Raw genomic sequence first — 8,160 nt, 5'->3', positions numbered from 1 at the left:
ATTTCCACTATTGCAACCCAAAAGCACGATTTAGAGTGTTTGATGCAACTTTGAGTGCAGCTTTGATCCAACTTTACACTCCCTGGATCAAAGTCACATCAAAGCATTACAGGTACCTTTTCAAAGTCGCTTATTTTCAAAGACGCAGAGATGGGAACGGGTGCCATTAAAATCAATGGGCTGTGACTTGTCATGAGACTTTATGTGTCCAAACTTTATGTTCACTAGTGGAAACAGAGCCTCAGTGTGGTTGCCTGTACTATGATCATTGCAGATTGTGAGCTGAGACCCCAGAGCACTTCCACACTACACGCTACACTGATAGCGTTGGTTCCCCCCCCCCCCATCCAGCTCCTTTCTCCTGTGCACAGCTATACTGTATATGTGCAGTGCACCTCCCATCCCCCCCCCCCCCCCCCCGGTGTCCTGTGTGGATGGGGCTTTTTATTTCTTTATTTTCTCATGAATTAGGATGTACAATGAGAGAACACCGGGCAGGAACCTATGATTAGCTCCTCCCATCCTGTATATGCCCACTGGCTGCACACGAACAGTGTCCCTCCCAGGAAGTGATGTCACTAACTTTCAGTAACCACACCCACTGATTTTAGTCTCAGAAGGAAGTAGATTCAAAGACATGGGACAGCACTGTATTCTGCAAATTAAATGTAGAAAAACTGGGATTTTTTCATTTTGAGACATAAGGCTGAAATTAGCTCACATTAATGATTGCATGGGGGAATTTTAAGTATTAGGGTATACTTCCACTTTAACCATTTCAGCCCCAGAAGATTTGGCTGCTCAATGACCAGGCCATTTTCGCAAAACGACGCTGTGCCGCTTTAACTGTCAATTGCGTGGTCGTGCGTCGTTGTACCCAAACAAATTTGACGTCCTTCTTTTCCCACAAATAGACTTTCTTTTGGTGGTATTTGATCATCTCTGCGGTTTTTATTTTTTGCGCTATAAAAAAAAGAGCGACAATTTTGAAAAAATAAAACCACACAATATTTTGTACTTTTTGCTATAATAAATGTCCACAATTTTTTTTTTTTTAAAAAAGCTAATTTTTTCCTCAGTTTAGGTCGATTTGTATTCTTCTACATATTTTTGATAATAAAAATCGCAATATGCGTATATTGATTGGTTTGTGCAAAAGTTATAGCATCTACAAAATAGGGGATAGATTTATGGCATTTTCATTATTATTATTTTTTTTTTTTTACTAGCAATGGAGGCGATCTGCGATTTTTATTAGGACTGCGATATTGCGGTGGACAAATTGGACACTTTTGACACATTTTTGGGACCATTGACAATTATACAGCGATCAGTGCTATAAAAATGCACTGATAGCAATCAGTATAAATAAATGTCACTGGCAGGGAAGGGGCTAACACTAGGAGGTAATCAAGGGGTTAACTGCATTCCCTAGGTGTGTTCTAACGGTAGGGAGATGGAACTGTCTCGGAGGAGAGAGAGATCGGTGTTCATACTTAGTATGAACACATGATCTGTCTACTCCCCTGAAACAACTGGGATTTGTGTGTACACAGATCCCTGTTCTCGCTCTGTCAGGAGCAATGGCGGATGCCCAGGGGTCATCACGTCTGCCGGGCACTTGCATCGGCTTCGGTCACGCGCGCCTCCGGTGACACGCTTGCCCCTAGTGGCCAAAAGGCGAAGCGACGTAAGGTAACGTTGTTTCGCCCAGCCGTGCCATTCTGCTGCAGTAAAACTGTGGTGGCTGGTCGGCAAGCAGTTAATACACATGTACTATAAGGTAATGAGTCAGGGGGGAGCCCATGCTACAAAAGTACCCAAGTTCATTACAGCCTAGGTGAATTGCAAATATCTACGCAGCAGAGAAAAATTTGGAATACAATCAACAGGATGCTAAGAGATCAGATCTCCTCTCACATAGGCTTCTCTAGCAGGGGATCAAATAGTGACCCCAGCCCACACCCATACAGGCCACCTCCAGGCCAGACTCCAACATATGCATTGGCTCCAAGGGCTCTGAAGTGCCCAAGTTCATATACTGTATGTCAACAAGAAAATAGTTCAAAATATAAGTATTATTTTATCATGGATGGATAACCATCTTTAATACGTCAGGAACTCCTTTATTTCACTCTGTCAAACCAGAGGTACTATCAGAGCTAGAATCTGCCTTCACATTCAGAATGTTTACTCTTTGGCCCAGATCCAAAGATCTTCGCAGCCCTGTTCCTCTGGTCCAGTCACCGCCAGGAACTTCAATCGCCACACATAGCTCCACTTGACCATTTTCTTCTGTACACCACTGGGTCACAGCAGCGGGGTCCACCTCAATGTATTTAGGGGTGCTGTCTTGAGGAGTTGATTGCGAGAAGTCCTGGGTTCAAATCCCGGATGAGCCCCCACATGTAGCGATACCCCCAAAGGAGCTGCTTAAGTTTGTTCAGTCCGTTACTCCTCCTCTCAACCTTAATAACTTAGCCCCCTTTGGCACACCTGGCAATAGTGTAAGTGCAATGACCAATGAGAAACACACACGTTATGATAAAACACAGAAATTGTCTTTACTGCAGTATTTCTGTGGAAGAATAACAGACAGTAACAGTATATATTGAAGTAATCAACTAGAGAGCAATAACTGAGATTTAAGAGCAATATAACTCTCAATCCTATATTCAAGTTGCTTTTAGGGGATTCCAAACCTGAGAATGTCTCTGAGAGCAAAGGCACACTTAAATGGTGAAAAAAAACACAATATAACACTTTAAATTGGATTGGTTACCTCACTCAGGTTGGCTCTATGAGCCCAGGCAGGAGGAGAGCAGAGCAATGACTCTCTTTGTGTGAGGCCTCTCTCTTCTGTCACCTGACACCACAGGCCCAACTTTAAACACTCTATTCAAGTCAAAAGTTAATGGCTTAACTTTCTAGATAAACTGTCCCACACACCCAAAGCGTATACAGAGCCCTGAATATGTGTGTGCGGATCCGTATGGCACTAGTAGCTTCAGTCCTTTTGAAGAAAAGATAATATTTGGTGTCTTCAGCTAGCCACTTTTGTTGGTGCACTTAATCTCCTGTATAGCAGGCCCAAAACAACACAACTGGTCCACCTTATCAAGTGAAACAGGCAGGATCTTCCTCAGCAAGGTGAAAGGACAATCATGTCTGTATGCAGTGTCCCAGAAATGGATAGCCTTATCCCTTATCCCTGTGGCACTACAAGTGTCAGCAAGAGCCTGCAACGATGTCTGTATACAGTGTTCATACTCCTTCTATGGTGCAGTGTCTCTGTTCCCTGCAGATGGGCAAAATGCCCTCTCACCAAATCCTGGGGTCAAGGCCCAAGCGAACGTCGAGGGAACAGCAGGCTCTCTTGGCAACCCGACTGGTCACCTCACACTGGAACGCTTCACCATCGGTGCAAGTGCACCTGGATTATGCACCTGGGATCCCCTCTCTCAGGATGGACGTCCTCACTGGCGGTGGAGGCCTGAATCATGCAGGGAGATCATCTGAGAGACAGCATCTCTCCCTCAAGTCTGATCGCTTTCACTGCCTCATGGTCACTGACTGAAATCTCCTCAGATAAGCAAGATGGAGTCTTTTGTTTCCTGCCTCCTAGAGCATGCTGGCTCTTGTATTTCTGTCCCCATAGAAAGCTGTTTTAGATAGGGACTACACATTCCAGAATCCTTTGCAATTGCTGCTTGTTAAAACCCCATTGATTGGTTCCTGTAACTCCTCCTTTAGTTGGCTATCTTCCTCCTGCCAATAGGAACACAAGGAGCAACAGAATAGCCTGTGTGAGTCAGATCACATTACATTAAACTCAGTGAGTCAGTGAAACAGGGAGGAGAGGGGTAAAAAAAGCCCATGCAGACATGACAGGCAGCTCTGTCCCTCTTTCAGGCTGGAAAGCCTGTGTACATTGCGGTGGCTTTCTTGGCGGGGTTGCGGGTTATAGAGTGAGACACCCGCTACATTCGCTTCTGGAAGAATGGTCAAACATCCCCATAGACACACACCTAAACCTCAGGATTTTAGGCATAATAGCCAACCCTGGCTACATGTGTGTTCAGGTAGGAGGAGATTTACACTATAGCCTGTATACACGCCTACATGTGTGATACCAATATCATGTGACCTGGCTAGCCCTGAGAACAAGGAAATGTTCTCTCCAGCATAAAAGACACAACTGAGCATATGCAGGCTGGCTATTGCCTGTGTGTCAGCTGGCCTTCCCCAGATAGACAGTGCAGGAGGGAAGGATCTATGCATACAGGATCAAAGAGCCTTTTTATACAATGCAGAGGATTAACCCCTTAAGTTCCACAGTGAGTGTAACAAGAATGCTATTCTGCATATACAGACTGATTTTACTTTTGTGGGTTTCGTAACACTTTAAATAGTGATCCTTCCATTGACAGCCAGCTTCCTCACTGCTCCAGCTTAGATTGCTCTCCCTATTTTAAAGGATGTTTATGATTTATGTATTCCTCCAGGATCTAAAAAAATTTGTAGGGCCACTGACACGTTCCTGATGATCGATTGTATTGTACCCCCTCCTGAGTAAAGAAGAATGTCATTGTGCATTTCTTCGGTGAGACCCAACACCCCCACCTCCATTTAGCTCTAACAGACACAACCTGCTCTCTCCCAGGCTGCTGCGCTCCCTTATACAGTGTTAGTTCTACTGTGAGCTCCCTGGAAATGCTCTAAATAAATTGCAACAAAATGGAGGTGGGGATCCACCAAACCCAGGAGGACAATAAAAAATGCTTTGACTCTGAATTTGGTGGTCACCCTCACATGCTTGCCATAAAGGGTTCCAGAACAGTTAGAAAACGGCATCTTATCCAAAAACTCTTTTGCCAACACTTCCCATAGCTTCTGTGTTGGCTCTAGCATCACAGCCTGACACAGCTCCCCTCCCACAGTGCCGTGCAAGTTTCCCAAGTCTTAATGATTTAAAATTCAGCACATATAAAAACTCCCCAATAAATCAAGCACTACAGCAGCTAGAAAGACCCTATTACCACAAATGGGTCCCCAAATGTATATACTATATCCCCAGTGCTTAGAGACACAATCACCTAACAACTTCAAATTGTTCATGTTAATAAACAAAGATCTTCAAGGTGTCTTCCATACAGTGCTTCATAAAGAATTGTATTAAACACTCATAAAACCAAGTCTCAACACATGTGCAATTTGTGTCAGTTCCTGCAGGGTTAATCCTCCTTTTGTGCTAGCACACCAGTGGGGTAGATCTTCCACCACCACCAAAAATAGCCAAACTCTTTACCATGTGGTTTGACCCCTCAATGCAGGTCAAATTCGCTTGAGACCACACAGATGACTCCTAGGACCCTCAAAGAGCTTGCTTCCAACCCACACCAAAGGTCTAAAAAATCCTCAGGGTGCTTACTTCAGAGCAATCTCACCAGCACTCCACAAGTCACCCCAAGAGAACCATAGGGGTGCTTCCTTTCTGATTTTATGGTCCTCTTGTTTGGTTTGCACTGATGCTGGAGGAAATGTCTGTTGCCAGAAATCCTGTGAGCTGGTAACTTCATGTGCTCTCGGCCTGTGCTGCACTCTTATCAGTTACAATGTTCTTAGCTATCTCAGTAGACTAAAAAACACCTCCTCCTATGTTATGAAGAAGAGTAGAGGAGGAGGTGCTCTGTAATTCTGTTGTATGATTACAACGCTGCTGCTCAATAGACATTGTAAGGTGTATAGATTGTCACCCTAGTACAGGAGGTGTGTTACTGGCAAGATCACCTGGTAAAAATAAAACATGACAATAATTGTAGCCACCTAATCTAAAGTCTGGTGAACTACAATATAAATACAATATATTAAATGTTTGCGCTTTGTTCAGAAAAAACAAAAATCAGTCAAGGTTTTCTAATACAACAATATTGTTTTCTGAGACTGATTGATTGGAGGTCTTTGCTGGTGACTTTCAATATTACATTGCTGACACATTACAGGAACAATTCTTTAATTATTATAGCAAGGTTTACAAGTATTGAACATAAGTTGAAAGACAATAAAAAAAAAAGTAAGGCTACTAAAAAAATAGCCACACTCTGGTTATACATGGCCTTTTTTAATGAGAATTTGGCAAAGAATCCATAACATTTCAGTAAACTGAGCAACAGAAATTTTGGTTGCTGGTGACAAATTGGAAGTATTAGCCAAAATTATTTTCCAAAATGGAATCATTTTCTGGAGAGAATTGTTTAAAACACCCTCCTCCAAGGAACTATTAGCCATGAGTATTTGATAAAAGTCTAAGGTATCCATAGCCACAGTGATCATAGTGTGATGGCAACATTGATTTAAAGTCTGAGGATACCTTTTCTTTCTTATTAACAGAAAGAATATCTATTTCTAAATCTCAGAAGTGCTACCTTAACATCATTATTTCTAAGAGTATAAATAATAGGGTTTAACATTGGAGTTACAATTACATAAAAAATTGCAATCACTTTGTCAGTTCCTGGTATTGAGCTTGACCTAGGTTTCATGTAGGCAGCCATAGCTGAGCCATAACATATTATCACAACTATCATATGAGATCCACATGTGGAAAAGGCTTTTCTCCGTCCAGCTGATGATGCAATTTTAAGGATACTCAAGATTATTTTAATATATGTGCCTACAATAAATGTGACAGGGGTCATAAGAATAATCACACCAACCATAAAGATAATGAATTCAACTAAGATAATATTTTCACATGACAGAGATAGGATTTCGGGTACTTCACACAGAAAATGATTTATTTCATTGTTTCCACAAAGATTAACATTGAGTGTAAGAGTCACATGGGAAATAGAAAGAATGAATCCACATAACCATGTACCAACAGCTATTCTGATGCAGACCATATAACTTATAATAGTAGTGTAGTGTAATGGATAACATATAGCTATGAAACGATTATATGCCATTATGGCTAGCAGAATACACTCGGTTTCTCCCAAGGAAAGGGAAATGTACATCTGTCCTGCACATTCCTTACTGAAACTAAATCTCTTAGTATCCTTGGTACAGTTGAAGTTGAATAACAGATATCCAAAAAAAAGAGGTTTAAAAGAAAGAAATACATAGGTGTATGAAGATTGGCATCTGTTACAATTAGAATAATGAAGATAATGTTTCCAATCAAAATGACCATATAACCAACCATAAAGATAAGAAAAAGAATAACTTGAGTTTTTGGGTTACTGGAAAGGCCAAGAAGAACAAATTCCAAAACCTCTGTGTCATTTCTAAAAGTCATTCTTCAAAATACAAGAGAAACATGGTTTTTTAATTATGTTCTTATAAAATGCATTATAGTATGTTGAAATACATTCACAATGGCTGTGAATAAATTGATTCAATTTTGAGATTCTCCTTACCAATGCCGGACCGCCGCATGGTTACATCCTAACTTTGAAGAGGGATATCTTTGTTATGGCAGCAGCTAGCTGCCATAACCCTGGTAAGCTCTTCTTCAGCCGGAGATTCGGTTTCTGTTAATAGTGGTCTCTGCGGTAGATTCGCGCTTTAGTGCGCTTACCGGAGCCGTCAGCAGCGGCGGAGGCGATCGGATCCTCTTCTGTGTGTGGTATGGAGACAAGTGAGGGGAAGATGGCCCCCACCCGTCTCCATACCATGGCAGGGCAGAAGCGACGTCAAAACATCACTTCCACCCATAGCTCTTAAAGGGCCATTTATTTTTTCAAATTACAACATTTTTTATTTTATTTTTATTGCATTTTAGTATAAATATGAGATCTGAGGTCTTTTTGACACCAGATCTCATATTTAAGAGGTCCTGTCATGTTTTTTTCTATTACAAGGGAGTACCAAAGCAGGGAGGATGAGGTAAAGAGCGGTCGCAGTTAGCTGCCTCTGTCGGCCAGTATCTCAATACCCCATGCGGGGGAGTAACAACCCCTAAAGAGGGGGGGAGGGGGGACTATTGCGGTACTAGGTGTAATCAAAAGTACAATGAAAAGGGATAGAGAAAAAAGGCAATGATATAATATAAAAATTCCATTTTAATAGAAAACATAATTAAAAGATTGTAACAGTGTCATATACAGTTGTAATTTAAAAACGGAAGCAGTCAATACAACCAATTGGATTACAACC

General features: G+C 41.8%; 1 pseudogene; it reads right to left on the bottom strand.

The window, feature by feature from the left end:
- Positions 1-6,383: 6,383 nt before the first annotated feature.
- Positions 6,384-7,300, bottom strand: LOC141147728 (olfactory receptor 2D3-like; annotated as a pseudogene).
- Between the last annotated feature and the right edge of the window lie 860 nt (positions 7,301-8,160).

Source organism: Aquarana catesbeiana, linkage group LG06 (assembly GCF_042186555.1).
Source record: "Aquarana catesbeiana isolate 2022-GZ linkage group LG06, ASM4218655v1, whole genome shotgun sequence".
In the NCBI taxonomy this organism is placed as follows: domain Eukaryota; kingdom Metazoa; phylum Chordata; class Amphibia; order Anura; family Ranidae; genus Aquarana; species Aquarana catesbeiana.
Note: the sequence above shows the minus strand (reverse complement) of the source record. Positions and strands in the feature narration are given on the sequence as shown.